The sequence below is a fragment of the Balearica regulorum genome, chromosome 10, assembly GCF_011004875.1.
Source record: "Balearica regulorum gibbericeps isolate bBalReg1 chromosome 10, bBalReg1.pri, whole genome shotgun sequence".
In the NCBI taxonomy this organism is placed as follows: Eukaryota; Metazoa; Chordata; class Aves; order Gruiformes; family Gruidae; genus Balearica; species Balearica regulorum.
In genome coordinates, this window is record NC_046193.1 from 6662914 (window position 1) to 6682029 (window position 19116).

Below are 19116 nucleotides of genomic sequence, written 5' to 3' on the forward strand. Positions count from 1 at the left end.
CAGCGCTCTTGGATTCCCCACGTAAGATGCAAATAGTAATTCCAATAAGACCAGTATACGGTACTCATATGTCTACATTAGGTCCAACTTCACAATCTTTACTCAAGCAAATCTTCTACTCTAGAAATAGGGACAAAAAGTTTTAACCAACTTGTATCTAATTTGATTTACTATATCTGCAACTTAAAGGAATCGCCTCTGCATTTTGTTCCTGCAGACACTTGCGATGTTCCTGTAACTGAATTATTCCTATTTCACTCAAGGGGAATGCTCTGCTCCATGAGTTACGTTTGAGTATGAGCACAGGATTGCAAACCCACACCAGTCCTGTTCTCAGCACAAGGATGTAAAGCTTGAGGCTGCTGTCTGTGCGCCCAAAAGTTCAGTGCAGCCAGAGGGACTGCTTGGCACTTGCAGTCTATAGGAGTGTGGTTCTAATTAAAGTAGCAAAACAAAACCATGAATGTTTCACTGAAAGGAGCAGAAAATCCTGCTTAGGGAACAACTAGCTGACACTTATGCCTGGGTACTGATTATCTAATGCTGTTCACACAGCTTGAAAACTTAGCTTCAAAAAAGGTTTTCCTTAATATGAGGAAACAACAGAAGAGTTGTAAGAGGCGGTGTGATGCTAACAATGTATGCGACTTACTGATTCAAGTACTGAGGATTTAGAGAAAATTTAGAATACCTCTTTAATCACTTAATGTAAACAAGAAAAATAAGTTTTAATTATTAGGAGACTGAAGATCCTAAAAGACATGAGGCTTATTTTGTGTGAAGCATTCAGGTTTAATTTTGTAGAAGAAATAGCCTACCGCAGTCTGCAGCAAAACAAAAACAAGTGCCAAAACATAGTAAGAGGTTGTAGGGAAACAGGTGAACATCGCGGTTCTTGGAAAATAGCATGTTGCCAGTGGTAGCTTTGGTTGAAGAAATGGAGCATACTGAGAAATGTGTGGGTAGCCTCGAGCTGGGACGTTTCACAGAGGCTCAGGAGCAGAGCACTTCGCAGGAACAGTGTGTTTGCCACCTTTCTGACAGGCCAAAGGTGTGGACGAGTTGCACAGAGAGCGAGCTGCCATGGAAGAGGGGAAACCTCTGAGCAGCCTAGATGGTAAATAATCTTAAAAATAGGACAAGATGCATTTTTTAAGGCGTAGTATCTTCTTAAATTGCACTAGCACAATTGCTGAAGATGATCTATTGCCTGGAGTACCAGAAATGGGATGGAATATAATAGCAAGAAGTCATGCACTTAAAGATTAATTAGAATAACTGCGAGTAAGCTCAGAGGTTCATCAAATGTGAGATTACGAGGAGAGGAATCCAGGTATGTTATTGGTTGTAGGATAACTACGATGCCACTGTAATGTGGTCTTAAAAATGCTAATGTATTCTGGGATGCATCGAGTGAGGTATTTTCAGTAGAAGGCAAGGTATTAATATCATTGTACAAGGCAGTTGTTAAGACCTTGTTTCGAACAGTGCACACAGGGTAGAAGGTATAGAGAATGCTGGCAGAATGGAAAACCTATTTAAAGAGATTAAAAACACAGTAAAAAGACTGAGAGATGATGATCTAATTGCTATTTATAGGGACATTTTAGGTAAATTTCAGAGAGGCAAAATTATTTAATTTGAAGTGTAATAATGGTAAAGAACAAATGGCTATAAATTGGTAGTGAACACATTTAGACTGAAAATTAGAAAGTTTCTAGTTTCAGAAGAGTGGTTGGTAGAAAGGCCTTGAAGATAAAGGCAAAGCACCCAGGCTGTCTGAAGGCAGGGTGCCCGTATGACAGCGTAGTTGTGCAGTTCATCATCCAAAATGGATAATAAAATGGTGTTGGGGTGTCTTGTGCATTGCCATTCCCACAAAAGGGATATAAAGAGATTTAATCCCCATATGATGAAATGTGTATTTGTGGTCTGTTATCCCCATGTTTCAGGGGGGTTGCTAACACAGTAGAAGGTCCAGAAGGAAAGATTCAACTTCCTTTCGGTGCCATTTTGCCTCCTCCAAATCACCACGATGACACAAAGCTGATGTATCATGAAGCTGGGCAGTGGAAGATTTTGTAAATCTTCTGTGGCTGACAATTAATATGACATCGAAGTCAGCGTGCAGTGGCAAAACAGACCTTTTAGGTGCCTGATGGATCAGACTGGTGTGGATTATGTTTCTTTCTCTATGCTATTTGTCTTCCGCTGTTGTATGTACCAGAGGCTAATTTCCAGGTGCATCTGAGCATTTCGAAAGGGCAGGTTTCTTGCTCTTGCTGGTCTCAGAACTTTGCGATACTTCTGACTTTTGCGGTTTGCTGTAGTTCGGGGCTTTTGCAGAAAGTCCTCAGTTTCTTCAAGGTTGTGCTTTGGGAAGGGGGTGGCTTCTGTGGAGATGCTCTTCGGGACCCTTGGAGACTGCGCGTCTGGCCGGGGTGGCCCGGGGCTGCCAGGAGCTGCGCTCGATTATCCAGCTGGTGTCTGCTGGGACTCAATTAGGCGGTGCAGAAGCAGTTTAATTTGAATAGTTAATTCCACCTTGCCAGCCCGACGCCGGGGCTCAGCCCGATGCGCGGCGGGGCCGGCGGGGCTCTCCCGGTTCGGCATGGCGAGACCCCCCTCTAGCGGATGGCCCGGGCCTCGCCGTGCCCCTCGGCGGGAAGGGGAGCGGGCGGGCGCCGCCGGGCCTTGCTCGCCTCGCCGGGAAACGGAGTCGCGGGGAAGAAGCTCTCCGACCCAGAGGGGCCCTTCCTTGGGCAACGCCGCGGCGGCTGCCGAGCGCCAGGGCGCGGCTCCCTGCCTGGGCGTGGGCCCCGCTGTCCCGGGCGGGCGGGCGCGCTCTGCTCCCTCCCGAGTGCGAGGGGAAACGTCTTAAAAGTCAGCGGCAAACGGAGGTTTCTCATCTGCGTGGAGAGCAAAATCTCTCCTGTGAGGGTGCGTGGCTGCCGTGCATCCTGCTTGGTATCGCGCTGCATCGCTCGGGAGTAACTGGAGCTCGGCGTGTCTCCTCGATGCCACCGCGTACAGACCAGTGTGTGTAATTTGCCCGCTGGATGCGTAATTAGCAAGTTCATGGTTACATTTGTTCTTCCTGCCTGTTGTTCCGGCACTGTTAGGTCTATTTATTTCTTGGCACTTCTCTACTTCACAGACAAATGATTACAGCTTACTCTATTCCGCCTGCTCTTCCCCTCTCAACACGTTTCTAGTTGCTAGCAACTAGTGTCCACCACAACGCGAGGGGCACGTACGCACGAACAGTCCCCGCCGTAGATGTTTAGACAACGGTAAAGCGGGTGTCTGCCCCGCTGCGAGCGGGCCGGGCGAGCCGGCCGAGCGCCCGCGGGCCGGGAGCGCGTCCCTCCCGGCAGCGAGCGGACCGGAGCGCGGCCGCAGCGCTCCCGCCGCCGTCTCGGCCCGCCGCCGCCGCAGCGGGCGGGCGGATGCGCTCCCGGGGAGCGCAAGGGCTTTTCGCGCTCAGCTCCCGCTGTCCTCCGCCGCCGTTCGCCACGGCCGACCGGCGGGCTCGTTGCCGGCCCACCGCCTGGGTCTGGACCGCCTGCGCGGATCGGGGCGGGGGGGGGCGCTCCCTTTCCACCCCTCCGTCGCACGGGCAGGAGGAGCGCGGTGTTGCACAACCCGCTTCCTTTTTCTTTCGCTTCGCTGCGCCGCGGGTAGCGGCGGCGAGTACGCGGGGCGCCGGTCTCCACCCTGGGGGGAAGACGGGATCGGTGCCGCCCGCCCGCTCCCCGCAAATTGCGGCGCCGGCGCGGCCCCCCCCCCCCCCCCGCTGCGCGGCCCCGCGGGGAGGGTCGCGGCCGCGCGCGGGGGCCACCGCTGGGCCCCGCGTCCCGGCCGACGGGGCCGACTTTATTCTCCGAGGGGGAAGGGGGCCGAGTCCTCGCCGGGGCACGGGTGGATGGAGACGGGACCGCGCATCCCGCGGGAGGCACCGGTCGTCTGCCGGGCTGTGCCCCTGCCCGCGGCGGCGGAGTGAAGGCGGCCAGGCAGGGCGGGGACGCCCGCCCCGCCCCGCCTCGCCTCGGCCCGGCAGAGTCGCGGCGGCGGTGCGTCCCGTTACCGGCGGCCGAGCCCGCGCTGCCCACGGCGCGGCGGGAGCAGGTGTCCGGGGGCAGGAGCCCGGGGCAGCGCGGCGGGGGCGGGGCCGGCGGCGAGCCCCGCGGGGCCGGACGGGCGGGCGGGCGGCCCGGGGCGGGGGCGGGGGGGGGGGGGGGTGGCGGCCGGCGGCGCGGCAGCGGACTCGTCGCGCCCGCGCCAGGAGGGAGCCGGAGCGCCCGAAAAGCCGTGAAGGGAGGGGAGGGCGGAGGGGCGGGAGGGGGGGGAAGGCAGGCGGGCGGCGGGCGCATGCGCTCTGGCGGGCCGTGCCATATTGGAATGAGGCAGTGAGCGGAGCGCTGGGGAGCCCGAGCCCCGGCAGCGGCGCAGGGCTGGAAAAACTCCCCGCAGGTGAGGCGGGCGGCGGCGGCGCCCGCGCGCGGGCGGAGCGGCCTCGGGCGCAGCTGTTGGGGGCGTTTTGCCGGCGGGGCGCGGGGCCCGGAGGGTTTTTCCGGGCTCCCGAAGTTTGGATGCGGGAAAAAGGCGGCGAGGGAGGAGGAGGAGGAGGAGGAGGAGGAGGGGGGAAGAGGCAGGCGGAGCGCGGCGGGGAGGCGGCGGCGGCGGCAGCGCGGGGGGAGCGCGCCTTCGCCCGCGCTGAGGAGCGATGCGCGGGGCTGGCCGGCCGCCGCCGCGCAACTGCCCGCGCGCAACTCTGCGCGCGCCCGCTAGGGGCCCGCGGCGCCCCGGCCCGCGGCGTCCCGCGGCGCGCTCGGGCCGAAGTTGCCCTCCTGGCCGGCCCCGCGCCCGCCCGGGGGGGGCGCCCGCTGGGGGACGCGCCCGGCCCGCGCCGCCCGCCCGGCCCCCGCGGGAACTTTGTGCGCGCCGCGCCTCCGCCCCGGCGCGGCCGGTCCTTGCCCACGCCCGCGGGGGGCCGAGCCCACCGAGCGCCTCTCGCTCGCCCCCCTCCCCCTCAAAATGGCGGTGGAAGGGGACCTTTAAACCCCGCTCCGCTCCGCACCCCTGCCGGGCGCGGCCGTGCTCCGCTCGGCGCGCGTCCCGCCCGGGGCAGCGGCTGGCGTCGCTCTCCGTCAAGTGGCCCGTCAGCGGGCGGCTCTTCGCCTCCCGTTCTGGGTGGTGGGTGGGTGTGGGGGGAGAGGGGCGGGCGCCGCCTCCGCGGCCGTGCCGCCGGCTCTCCCGCAGCGCCGCCGCCGCCCGCGCTGCGGGGCCTGCGCTGCCGCGGGGCCGGGCATTGTGTGCGCGCCGCGCCCGCCGCCGCCGTCGCTCCGCACCTCCGGCGTGTCTCCGCGCCCGGCGGCGCTCCGGCGAGCGAGAGCCTTTGTCTCTCGGGGAGTCGGTCTGCGCTGCCCGCCGCTTCTGCACCTGAAGTCGTAAATCCGCCGCTGGTGACACTGCCGGGGCGGCCGCCGAGGTGCCGGGGATGCCCCGGGACGCCAACTTCGGGCTGGGGAGGAATCGCCGCTGGGGCAGCGGCTGCGGGAGGGCTCCCGCCCGGGCAGCGCCGGGTGGAAACGGGAGGGCAGAATGCCCGCATGGGAAGGACTGTGCAAGTTTTCCGTCTGTGGCTTTTGCAAACTTGTTACCAGGGCTCCCCCCCCCCTCCCGCCCCCCTCCACAGTGGAAATAATGAAAGGAGAAGAAAAACAACGCGGGCAGTTAATTGTGAATTTTTAACTCCGTTCACTATTGCAGTTCCACAGGGCCCTTCTTTATTCAGAAACAGGCCAGCGATGCCCGTTTCACAGTTGCATGTGTGCTTTAGCGGAACAATTATATCTACTTTGGAGAAACTTGTTGCCATTATAAAATGGTTTAACATGGTAACCTTTATGTCTGACAGTTTTACCACTCTGACAGCAGAATTCTGGTGGGAGAGGTTTCAGAGCAAAAGAAAAGGCCTACCTTGCTGTTTCTTTGCTGTTCCTTCCTGCATGGGAGCTGGCTGCTGTCAGTAGCCCAGGAGGTTACCATAGCGAACAAACGGTTCCGTAAGGCAGAATATAAGGTGCACCTTGCAAAATCGTGCTGGAGAAAATTATAATCCATCTCAGAACTTCAGAAACACCATTGTTTTGCAAACTTACTTAAGGTTTACAGTGTATGTGAACTGGTTCAGAAACATCTGATTTGTAAGAGAAAAAGTTGTTAATGGGAAATAATCTTGTTCTTACTGGAGCGGGGGCTGTAACTTGTAGTGTCTGCAGCACCCAGTGGGATGGATTCCTGATGTGGCTAAGGTTTGTGATTGCTGTTTCAAAACAGCCAGCTTTTTGGGGCAACGTAAGTCAATGTCAAGATGAAAATACATCAGTTAACTGAAAACACAGGTTTCCTGTGTGGTAGGTACTACTGACTTGTATTTTACAATTAAAAGAGAGTAAAAAAGCATCTGTCTACCTAAAAGATCATCTCTAGGAAGAAGACTTAGTGGGCTTCCTACCCTCAATTCAGCCGTTTCCTCTTTTACTTTTGGTTTGTGAATTGTTGCTGTGATTGAAGGATGAGAATGAAATCTAGTTCTTCCCAGAACCTATGCTAGTGGAAAAATGGGAAGATGGTTGTGGACAAGACAGACAACAAAATAAAACTGACAGATCTCGCCCTACCTTTTTTTATGATGCCTACCTCAAACTTGGCACGGAAGTGTTGGGAGAACAGCTTTGCTCCTGTTTGGTGTATGTATCTGCTGGGCAGTTAAATTGGAACGCTTCTGTATCCTGTTACATTAAAGCTGGCATGCACGTTCTTCACAGGAGACAGCAGTGCAAGATAGATAGCTGAGAAACAGTGGCAGATCTTAGTAATTATTGATCTGTATGTTTTTTCCTTTGCAGTTTTTTTCCCCTCTACTATTAATTTGCTGGTATTGAATTATCTTATCTGATTCTTAAACCTGGCAAATATCCTAAGCAATTGCTGTGTGGAAAAGAAAGGCGGGTTAAGTGTAAGATGACATGTTAATGACTGATAGAGTTTGCATGGTGTAATCTGTATATTCTGGGAATCCTTTCACTGTCTCATGAGGAAGATCTTAAAGAGTACTGCAAAAATATGATTGTCATAGTATGTTTTGGTAACACGTTACAGGGGGGTTTTTGTTGTCATTTCATGGGAGATCAGTGACAGCTCTAGACCTTAGCTTTTCTGTCATGCTTACTTTTTGAATCTATTTGTTGTTGGAAATGACTTTAACATCATTACTATGCTTCCACTTGTGAAGTTTGGCCATGGCATGATCATCATGCATCATGCGGTGATGCAGACATCAATACAGTCACTTTGTACTGGCTTGACTTAAGTAATTGTCCTGCAAGCGATGCACTTTAGACACATGGCAACTTAATTACATGAACATGGTGACAGTGAAATGACTCATGTTAAATTCACTAAAATGTCCTTTAAGTGCAGGAGAAATTGAAACCTGGGAGGTGTTTAGTAAGGGGCATTTTGGGGAGAGCTTTCGATACCTAAAAACACAGGGCTTGCGTTACATCCTTTGTTCCTATATTAACATGGCAGTCTTAGTGTTACAGAATAGTCTTCGGATTTGGTTTCATGACCTTTTAAGTGTGCGTTTCTGTATCTTGTAGATTGATCATTGACTTAAAACCGTGTAGCCTCTGTAAGTTACAAATATTTTCTGGAACTATAATGTCTTCTGTGCTGTCCATCTGACTCACCTTGCTTGATGATTAGCAGGTTTTACGTGTCATCTTTGGTTTGGTAGCTTTGAGCATCAGCATTGCTGCTGGTAGTGGACTTGACTTTGTCCCCATTTCCTTATGCTTTTGGGAAATGGCTGTTAGTTTTTAGGTCACAGGTTTAAACTTGAGGTAGGTGTTGTTTAAAGCTATTAGGTTATTGGGGGTTTTTTCCCTTCTTGAGATTACTTTCTTACTTGAAAAGTCAGGAGATAAAGGGGTGGGAGCTGATTTTTTGTTTTGTTTTGTTTTGATTCAAATGCTTGGTGAAATTGTCCTGAAGGCAAACATTGTGTTAGTGTGCAAGATCCTGAAAGGGAGATTTAGAAGTTCGCATTCTCCAAGTTTAGCAAAAGTTGAAAATGAGAGTAAATTTTTATGTTAATTATATATTAATATCTTCTTATTTTAAAAGCCATGTCATCAGTGTAATGGTATTTTTTATGATATTATCTATTTTTTCTAACTTTAATTCCTAATTCTTTCCACTGCTCAATTTCTTTTTATATTGATAAAGCCTATGAAATAAACATCGAGATGTTATTTATTGCCCATTTGATTTTAAAATGGTTTTGGTTCTAAGGGTACAGAATATTTTATTATTTTTTTTAAAGTAAGACTTGGTGCTGTAAGACACATGCATGTTTTGTGTTCACTCTGTATCCATGTCGATTTTTCCTCCCTTTTCCTGGACTTTGCTGACAACCTTTGTGGATTGGTGGTGATCATGAGATAAATTTTTCTTCTTATTGTTGTTGTTATTCTTCTTCTGCTCCTATGTTATGGGTGAGATTGTATTTTTTAAATGTTCTTAGCAAAGTCTAGTCTGTAGAATTGAAATATTACAATGTGAATTCTAGTCTGTGTTCTTAATAGGGCATCTCTTAGGGGAATCAGTTCTTTGAATATTTTAAATGTTCCCCTATGAGAAAGGAGGGTATGAGCTTAGGTTGGAACAAGATATTCTGCATATTAGTTGGGACTCTCCAGGTAACTCACCACGTCTCTGGGAAATTAGTGTATTTTAACTAAAGCAAAGCTCTATAGTAGTTACAGAGTCCTAGATGAATGCTTTAAAAACACTGTGAAGATGGAAAGCAGTAAGTTTTAGGGATAGCTTTCTGCTTTGTTTGTTTTAGTAAGATTGGATTATCACCCACAGACACCACTGAGGAGTGTTTCACTAGGAACTGTGCAAATAAACAAGGCCTGGGAGCCACAGGACGAAGGAAGCCCTGGTCCTGAAGTCTCTTTCTTCCTCTCTCTCCCCCTCCCCTTTTTCCTTCCTTACCTCTTCTGGATTCTCTGTGATGTCTGCATTAGTTTTTCTTTCAACGGAGACAGTGGTGTTTAGATTTTTTTTTTTCCTTGTGTTGTGAAAATAAGCATCCTAGTACAACACTTGTAGGATCTTAGTATCATTGAGACCCCTGCCCCTCTGTCACGTTTTGTTGACTGGGTTTGATGAACAGTCATGGGAGGATAGGCTGAAAACTGTGTGCATGCAGACATTACAAATTAATCAAACTAACTGTGTTTCCTAAGAAAACCAGGTAAGCAATGACATTAAAACCTGAAGTAAGAGGACTTCATCAAGGTTTGCAGTAGAATAGCCATGTCTTCTGTAGATGCCTGACTCTTAATACTAGGATTTCCGCTCTTTCAAGTTGTCTTTTTTTAATAAGAGCAGCCTTAAATGACACTAGCTTTTTGCTGCACAGATTACTTCTTGTAAACAATGCTCAAATAGGAGTTTTTGCTTCACTTAGAGTAGGTGGGAGCCATGCATGTTTTGTTTTGGCTTTTTTCACCCATTTGGATTTGGCAGGTGGACTGATTGCAGATGCCTACCTACAGTTCAGGTGAGTTGCTAGTTACAGAGGTAATCTTAACAATTTGCTCAGATTATGTGGACATTTAAAATGTGATTATTGTCCCTAGAGCCACCCTGAGCAGCAGCTTTCTGGTTTTCAAGGTCATCGTTTATATGGCCGTGGCATATAAACACTGGTTTATTTGCTGTTACACTTGAGGATGCTTTTGTTCACTACAGAAACGATCTCTTTCTTCAAACAGATGAGTTGGGAAGAATACTAGTGGAATTTGGTGTTATCTAAAAATGATGCAGCTATTAAACCAGCTTTGAGATTCTCTGAGAGTACTGATGACAGGGGAGAGATGCATCTTGGATTCTTTTTTTCCTCTGAGAGTAAACTCTGCAGGGCTGAGTGACCTCCTCTCCCATTTTGGCTGATTGGAGTTGAGGGCTCTCAGCATATTTCAAGAGGTCATCTGTCTTGCAGAATTGGGTCATTGGTTGAAAGTAATGGTGGTGGTGGGGAACCCTGCAAGGTTTTGCTGTTTGTCACTTAATCTTTTTCAAGGATGTAAGGGACTGGAGCAGTGATACTGAAGTAGATATCAAGTGGATTGGAGAAGATGAACTCCATCTTGATGTATTTAGAGGCTGCAGTCTCTATTTCTTCTGGGGACGGGCGAGAAAAAGCCATAAATAGCACCTTCAGATTTGTCATTGTTTCCAGAAGAAACTGATCAAGTCAGGAAGTGAAGGCACTTCCCCTCTGATGCTGGGTGCACATTTATTAGAAATGGCTCTGTAAGTTCTGCGAGTGTCTGGCATCTCCGTACTGGAGTAAGTGATGCCTTGGCATTTCTCATCTCTTTCTTGGTCTCTTGACCTGTGAAAATATATATATAAATGTAAGATTTTCTTTTTTATTTGGGATATTTGTTTTCTTTTTGTAGCTTGACTGAAGTAAATACATTTAGGATACCTAGCTCCTCAGGAATTGTAGCAATGTGTTCTCTGCTTTGTGCATGGGGAGCCATGGCCTCTGGTTTAAAAAAAGAAAGTTATTTGTCTTGAAATCATAAAACATAAAAAGTGTTTTAAATCTAAGGACTGTGAAACTCCATTATACTGTAAAGCCTTGTCTGAAACGAGGATCAGGTTTTTGTAAGTATCTTTCTCTCTTGTTAAAGCATCTCCTCTTGAAAGGAGGCCACTGTTGTCCTTAGTGCCCATTAACTTTGCTCCAAGAATGAATATGTGGTGCTGAAAAAGCTGTGATGTTTCTAGGCAGTACTGAGAAATGCTGTTGAAAGCTGACAGGTGTATGTATTACATGTACAGGCTTTCTCTCACACACACACACACACATATATATACACACACACACATAAAAGTATTTATTTTTTCCTAAAGTTGAATTCTAAATATGCCCCCATTCATGTGTTAAGTACTAAACTGTTAGAGTGGTGTTTTAATATAAAGGACGAGATCTGTACAACAAATTCTTAAAGAAAAGTCCAGGTAAGAAATGCCTGGCAGACAGGCAGGGTGAAAACACGGGATGCTTTCTTGTAGTTGGACCAGCAGAACTCACATAATGCGCATCCTAAAAGAGAAATTATTGAAGAAGGCAGTGGTTCCTTCCAGGATTAACTCTGCTCATTGCTCTTTAAAGTGTTACCATGAGGGTTAAACTAATGGCCCTAAGAAATAATGAAAGTGCAGGATCAGTCAGAAGTGTTACATATATAGCACTAATTGGCCAATTGAACCAAACTAATCAACTCCTTTTAAACAAATGTGACCATGGGCACAGGCATATGAAAATCTTCCCATCTTTCAGGGAAAGGTTTTTTTTCTCCTTTATTTGCAAAACAAGATTTAATCAAGTTAGCAGCAAGGCTTTTTAGTCCAGCGGCCAAAAGCAAAAGTCTGCCTTTTAAGGTAATTATTTTATGTCTTAAGTTATTTGTTAAACTTTTTTTAATAGATTTGGCGGAGCGGGGGAGGAACTGAATTTTGAATTCCCGTTGCTGTTGTGGCCAAATCTTTCTTTTTGAACTTACCCTCTAGCAAATTCAGGCATGTATTTTGTCAGTCCTCTTAATGAAAACCAGTGTATTTAGGGAAGTGGCTTGGCTAAGGATGTGAGTCCAGAATTTATTGTGATAATAAGCCAGTTCTAGATAATTCTAGCCTCGCTGCAAGTGTAGAGGGACTATGTCCAACAGTTGATTTGTTTGGTTTTGATTTTTCAACCAGTTCAGCTTTTTAAAGTAAGAGATAATGACTGGAAACTGTAAAATCGGGGAAGATTCCCTCCTCTTCTTCCAATCTTGGTACAAAAATAAGACAGGAGCGTAACAGCTGGAAGGACAAGGTGACAAGACAAAACCCCCAACTTTCTTAACTGCAGTTAATGTTTCTTGGTTTAATTCCATGTACTTACTAAATTGAAAACCAAAATACTGTTTTCTCTGTATCTGCTTTCTCTGTTTATGCTTTTAAAGTAAGAATATTACTTTGCTAAATAAAACAAAAGTGCAGTTTTTATTTCTAATTAGGGTCCGATTGCTGTCTAAAAGCAACTTGACATAATTCTTATGATTATCCAGTAAGAAATACAGAAATTGTCTTTTTGTAGTAAAGCTAAGGTTTTTATTTAAATATTCAGGTTTAATCTTTTTCAGTTATACTTGATTTCCAAATAGTGGTTGAATCTTACTGGGAACTATTTTTAGGTTATTGAGAAATTGCAGTACTATGTAGTTTAATATGCTTTTATTTAAAGCAATTTATATAAATGCTCTTCTTTTGTGCTGTTACGTAGATAATGACATCAAAATATGCTTTGTCAGTCTTGGTCATTCTTACATGCAAATGTGAGTGATAGATAATACAACAAAAGAATATAACAACTGCCTATCAACTAGCGGAGGTACCTTTATAGAAAAATAGCACTGATGTTTCTAAAGCTGTATCTTTTCAGAAAGCTGGGTTACGGTGGTTACAATGGTCAGGCTGGAAGAGTCTCTGAAACAAGCAGTGTACTTTGGATTTCAGACTAATAGTGTATGATTTCTTTATTACCTGTCCAAAAGGGAGAAATCTGTTTTACCGTAATGCAAAAACGTGATTTCTGACGAACAGCATGGCAAAATCCACTTCAATGTATAAAATTAACCCTTTTGAGAGCCTACCTTAGCAGTGGGATTTGAAAGAAAAATACCGATGTGATAGCTGTTGGAGGTGGCTGAGAAGTTTCTCTTTGTTGCTGGAAGAAGAGCGGCTTCGTATCTATCTTAAGTTGTGAGGAGCATAAAAATTGCCGTAACGCGTCAGATCAGTAGGACACCTAGTCCTGAGTCTCACCTCAGAAACCTTTTGAAATGAGGATAAGAAACAGTGAAGTAGAGCACAATCCTTCTCGCAGTCGGTGACACAGCCACGTAGGCTGTGTAGGAACCAGTGATTTGACCTGTTCTCTGTCAGTTTGTCTAATCCTTTCTGAATCCACAACTTCCTGTGGTTATGAGTCTGCAGTTTAATTATGTGCAACATGAAAAGGTGCTTTAATTTTTTGTTTTCTGGTTCTTGTGGTAGGAGAAATAGTGAATAACCTTTCCTTATTCTTCTTTTTCATAGCAGTTTTGATTTTACACATCTCTATTGTACTCTTCCATAGTTACACTCTTCAGCTCGAAGAAAGAACTGGTTTTATTGTACAGGAGATGCTGAAGCCTGTCCACAGCTTGAATGTGTGTGCGGTGCTGGACTGGGCAGGACTGCTCTTTCTGGCTGTGGATGTTTCTTAACTTTCCTGTAGAACTGAAATACACATCCATTGCTGGTAGTATAGAAGTATTTCAAGCCTCTGGTTGTCTTTGATACCTTTTTTTGAGCATCTTCTAGTCTTGCCATGGCTGTTTGACACCAGCACTACCTGCTGTCTCAAGGTGCTCTGGATTTCTAGAATTGTAGCACGATGTTTTCTGTTTTCTTCTCCATTCCTTGGGGCTCTTAATGACTATGGAATTGATGCTCCAAGAGAATTAGTCATAACAATTTCAAAATCCTGAATTGCAGTAGCTAATTTAGATCTCATTGTGGAGGTGAGGTTATTTCTTTATGTCTTATTATTCTGCCTTTAATTTCATCTTCTATTATCCTTCTGCAGTTCTTAGAAAACAAAATTTATTTTTCATCTCTTAAATAGTTCTGTATTGTCTTAAAACTTAGCACTTATTTCAGGTTTGTGTGCTTCTCTTGAAAAGCAGGACTCAGTACAGACTGATTAGTCCTCTTTGTATTGTGAAAAATTACTTCTTATTTCTGTCATTACTTCCTGTCTTTATAATCAGCCTTTAAAGTATGAGATGATCTTCCAGAAAATGCTCCAAAATGATTCAAGTCTCTGTGGACAATAGTAGGTCCTGGGAAGACGGTACTGTGTCTGTGGACACCAAGCACGCAAGATGTTTGCTGTCCTTAACTTGTGTTGGAAGACGCTGAATAGGACTTAATGGTGCTCAGAGTTTCCCACAGTTGAAACCTAAACAGTGTGCACTGGTCTGATGGATTTTCTTTTTTTTTCTTCTATTTCAAGTAGGTATTTCTGTACTCTGCTCACAGGCAGAGGGCATGGGAAGCAGCATGCCGAGAGCTCAGGGGAGATGTGTATGAGGTGCTGGCCTTTGGGTTTATGTGGCCGCAGCTTCCGTCATTGTTGGCCTTTGGACATTCTTGCAGGTATTTTGCAGGGGAGGGGGAGAAGGAATTAAATTGGATAAAACTAAATTGTATCTTTATAGCGATATTACTACTGAAAAAATATGCAAAAGACTCTTAAACTAGCAATTCTTAGCAGTTACAGTGCACAATTCTTTTTTTTTATTTATTTAAGAGTTTTCACTGTGATGGTGGAGGATGTATAAACCAGAAATGCTGATACTACTTAAGTATTTCTGTTATGTTTTTGACCACCCTCTCACCTGAGGTGACCATTAACTTGTTTTTGGCCTTAATGCCCAGGTTGTGTCATATCCTTAGTAAAACTCTTACTTCTTAAAGTCATTAAATGAAGTTACCTTTGACTGGATCTGCTGTACAGCATGTGGTAATGAAGTTAACACTGATATTTTCAACATTAAAAAAAACCTCCCACCTTATTCTGAATTTCCCAGGTTGTGAAGTTTTTAAAATGCTGTTAATTCAGATATGTATTCCAGGCTTCCTCACCACCACGAAGCCTACGTGCTACGGTGTGAATAGATCACCGGTTAGTTCAGTTTGGAAGATGGTGAAACAAACATCCCTGGTCTAGACAAAAGAGATCAGATCAGTCTCCTTGTATGATGCCTGGTGGAGTTCCCTGTGTCTGACACCTGTGTGATATGTACAGGAGAACATGGATTTTGCATTTAATCCATATTATATGGGAACATACCACAATCCAAAGAAGTTATATTTCATGTGAATTACTTCTGTATAAGGTAGTAAGTACGTTGGAGATTGTGGAATCAAGAAGCCAGAAAAGTGATTTTGTTGTTAATGGGTGTTTTTCTGTCAGCCCTTTTCAAAAATCCATTCATTATTTCTCTGTACCTCAGCAGTTTTCATTTTGTGGCCATTTGCTTCTGGTGTGCCCAGCCCTGGTATAGAAGAACAAGCTTTTAATCTTGTGTGTTTAGAAGACTATTTTTGTAACCATAAGGGCTAACAAAGTACCTTACAAGAATTAAAGTTAAGATACTGCAGAGGCGTTGACCTCAGCTTTGGAAGGCTTTTAGGGAGTATTTTTTTCTAGGCCAGTTCTTCACTCAATTTATCTGCTTGCTTTGCATTGAGATCTGATAATTCCTTTTTTTACATTCTTGTTACTCCTAAAAGTGATCATGGCAGTGCTTGTCTCTGCAATTTCCGGTTGCAGCTGAGGGCAGCACTTAAGTGTGAGATGGTATAATTTACATCCAGCGCTGCACTTCCCGCTTAATGTTTTGCTAGCAACTCCATATCTGTACAGAGCAAATCAAAACAGACTTGGGCTGTCAGCAGAGATGTTTCTTAAACACAACCAGGCAAATGGTTTTATTTTCCATTTAATCAAGAGTATATTTAAAATTTAATCTCACAGTGAAAGTACATGATTATAATACATACAGGTATTTCTAGTGGGTTTAGCTCTTAAGAACTTCCATGGGCCTACAGTTAGATGCAGAATATTGACACAGGGGAAGAAAATCCAGGAGACCTCCTAAAAGAACTTTTTAAGGTAGTCTTTTCAGGATGAGGGTGTCCTTTGATTTGTCTGTTTTTCAAAGAGACTGTTTTTATTACCTCCTGCTGTATAATTAAAATTCTGATTATTAAATCAGAACTATTGATTCCAAAGTTGAAATAGAACTTGAATAGAAGAGTCTTATCTCTCTTTTGTATTTATATGTTAACAACAGGAATAAGGTTGCGTGTGCCAGCACAGTGATGCCTGAAAAAATATCCACTGAACTTTGTGAGGATGGGGCTGCAAAAATAATGAAAAAAAAAATGTTTGGATTTGAAAACACTTTTGACAATTGTGTAAATATTCTAGTATTGTCAGGATCAAGCTTTGAAATTGTACTTCTAAAAATAGAGGAATCTTTTTCAGTTGCTCTCTGTCTTTTGAGCCCTTAGGCTCAAGTCTTGTTTTTCTCTCTGTATGAACAGAAGTGCAAAAAAAAAATCTTAAAATGAGAACAGATTTTCATGTAATTTTACCACTCCTGATGCTGGGGTAATAAGAACATCATCACTTACTGTGAGCTTTTTGCTAAAACTCGGTACTGTCACTATTCTTAGGCCTTTAGGCCTGTTAATGTTCTCGTGATTTGCAATTTGTATCATTGAAAGCTGTTGTCTTTTTTTTTATTCTTTTTTTTTCTTTTTTTTTTAAGCTTTCAGTACTTTTTAAAGGGAGGAATGGGAAGGAAGCGTATCAGTTAATGAGCAATAACAAAAGCAAGGCCATATTTTTGTGGCGTTGCCTGGAGAAAGAGAGAGTTCCATGATTTAGCACAGCTTGTAATACGGTAATTCCATTTAGGAGGAAAAGATATGGGGGAAAGATGTGTTTTGCCATCACAGTTTGTAAGTGCAAAGAGTGGTAGAGTCTTACTAGTGACTCAAATGGAGCTTTAGCAAGTTAAAATAGCATTTCACTGGATAACACAGGAACAGTTCACGAGCTACAGTGAAAATAGGTGGCTGGCTGGCTCCCAGTCAGATGGTTGGAAGATCATGGTTGGTTGAAGATGTTCCAAGATCAAATGCGGGGACTTTTGAGGATTATTTATGTTGGCGCCTGAAGTCTCTCAGAATTAATCAATCCACTAAGACCTATACTGGCTTCATAGCCAGCTCTGTGTATGTTTTTCTCAGTTTTCTAGACTTAAAATGCCACATTTAAAGCCTTGTTGATCTGAAATATTTTCTCAGCCTGTTACGAAACTTAACTTACGCACTTCACTTTAACACCCGAAGTGTATTAAGTAATCTAGTCTGTAAGGTGAGAAGTAACTGTATTTCCGTGCTTTTAGCCTCTTATTATTGCTTCTTGGACATGATGTTAAGAGATGTGCTGGCAGTGGAACTGAAAGAGTGGCCAAGTTCTGCACTGTAAGTAATGGTAGCAGGAAAGGGATTTTCTTTTCACATATGAAAAGTTAAGTCTCAGGTCATCAGACAGTCAGGAGAGTGTATTAGTGATACAACAGCAGTGTATTGAAGCCAGCTTGTCTCTGTGAGATTTTCTGGATCTTACAGGTAGAACGAAGAGTGTGTTACAGTACTCAACTCTGCAATTTCAAACAGACTGTATGTAAGTGTGTCCTGTAAATGTCTACTAGTTGAATTTTTAGAAGCCTTGTGGTGGAGCTCAGGACATTGATATTTCTGGGATCCCTTCAGATACAAAAGGGAAGGTTTTTTTGTTATCGTTATAACATCCCTTCTTTAGATACGCATTTATTTCTATTAAAAACATATTTGCTAATCTGAACAAAACGTGAATGAAATCTTGGAAAGCAGTGGGAGACCTCAGGACTCTGCAGTGAAAGGGTTGAACTCTGCTATCCACAGCCTCTTATGAATAAAGTTAGCCTTCTAAAGATAAAAGGAAATTCAATTACAAAGCAAGAAGGAGGGTGAAGGGGTGTAATTAAAACACATAATCCTAAAACCAACATGAACAGTGCTTTTTCATGTTATACTTAAAGCAATGTGCTTTGTGTGTTGCTTAAGATTATTTAGTTTCCTAGGGGAAACACTTTTTGAGAGGATGCGAAAAGGATGACGTCTGTTGCTGTAACTGGCAGTGTAATTTCACGCAAGCATTGTACTTATGGGCAGCTCAGTGGAGAGTTTTCCTTTACAGCTTGCTAATCTTTCTTAAAAAAACCCCAAACAAACCAACAAACAGAAAAGCTGCATCTGCTTTTTTCTCATGCTAACGGCAGTTGTCCTACCAGACAGAGGATGAGTGCTTCAGACAGCGGGAGAACCAAAGGCAGCATGAGGACAGCTTGTTCTGTCCTGTTACATCTAGACCAGCAGTTGCTTCCCAAAGTTTAGTGATTTGGACCCTGATCCTCAAAGCATTTGGTGTCCAACTCCCATTGAAGCATTCAATGTTGGTGCCTAAAACCTTTGATAGGGTATATGGCCTGAGGTCCACATTAAGCTGGAAACTTGAAATATCGCTTTAGAGTTTTGTGATAAATGCTAATGCTGTGTTGTAGGAAATAAACATCTGCTCTGCATCACTGTTTCTCTGCTAATTAGCTGCTTGGTCTTATACTAATGGCAGGAGGTGAGTTAGAGCACTATCTTCTTGGTAGTGAAGCATTCCCTGGCTGGAGCTAGAAGTGTTTCATTATCAGGACTGGCTTTTATGATAAAAGTATTCTGATTCCATCGAGTGGGGGTGAAGTTGTATGTACACACACTGACCTGCTCACCGCAGCTCTGTGTTGGAAATGAGTACCTGTAGGCGTACACGAGTAATTGAAGGTGACAGGCTGTCCCTCTTTCTGGGCTCATTCCTTCAGGAACTGCAGCTGTTTTGATTTCACAAACATGGATGATGTCTGATTTGATGGAGAGGAAGAAGCTGTGGGGAAGAAAAGGTGGGAGGGAGCTGGCAAAAGAAAAATGAGGATGAGTGTAGAGATCAGGAATGAACATGGACTTCCCAGTCAAGAGGTTTCAGAATTTTCTTGAATGCTCTTCTCTTATGCTCTTAATACCATTCACCCATCTCTTTCCCAGTACTCTGGAGTTAAGTATTGCAGTTTCCTTAGGTCATTTAATACTTTAGACTGATAGCTTGGTAAAATATTAGTACCATTATTTTGTAAGTTATTTTGTGCAAAAAATTTCTCTGTGAAGGGAATATTTTGAATTACTGTAAAGAAAGAGTGCTAATTTCCTGTAGTAGTTGATGTGCATATCTTATTCTCTGCTCAAATATTGTGTGCAAGTCTATAG

At 44.9% G+C, this 19116-nt stretch overlaps 1 protein-coding gene across 1 annotated transcript in view; it reads left to right on the forward strand.

Annotated features, from left to right (window-relative positions):
- The first annotated feature begins 4383 nt into the window (after positions 1-4383).
- Positions 4384-19116, forward strand: part of SFMBT1 (Scm like with four mbt domains 1) — a 74547-nt gene continuing 59814 nt past the window's right edge. The window contains exon 1 of the mRNA XM_075761877.1: positions 4384-4473. The gene's annotated coding sequence lies outside the window, so the exon portion shown is untranslated. The remainder of the gene's footprint in view (positions 4474-19116) is intronic.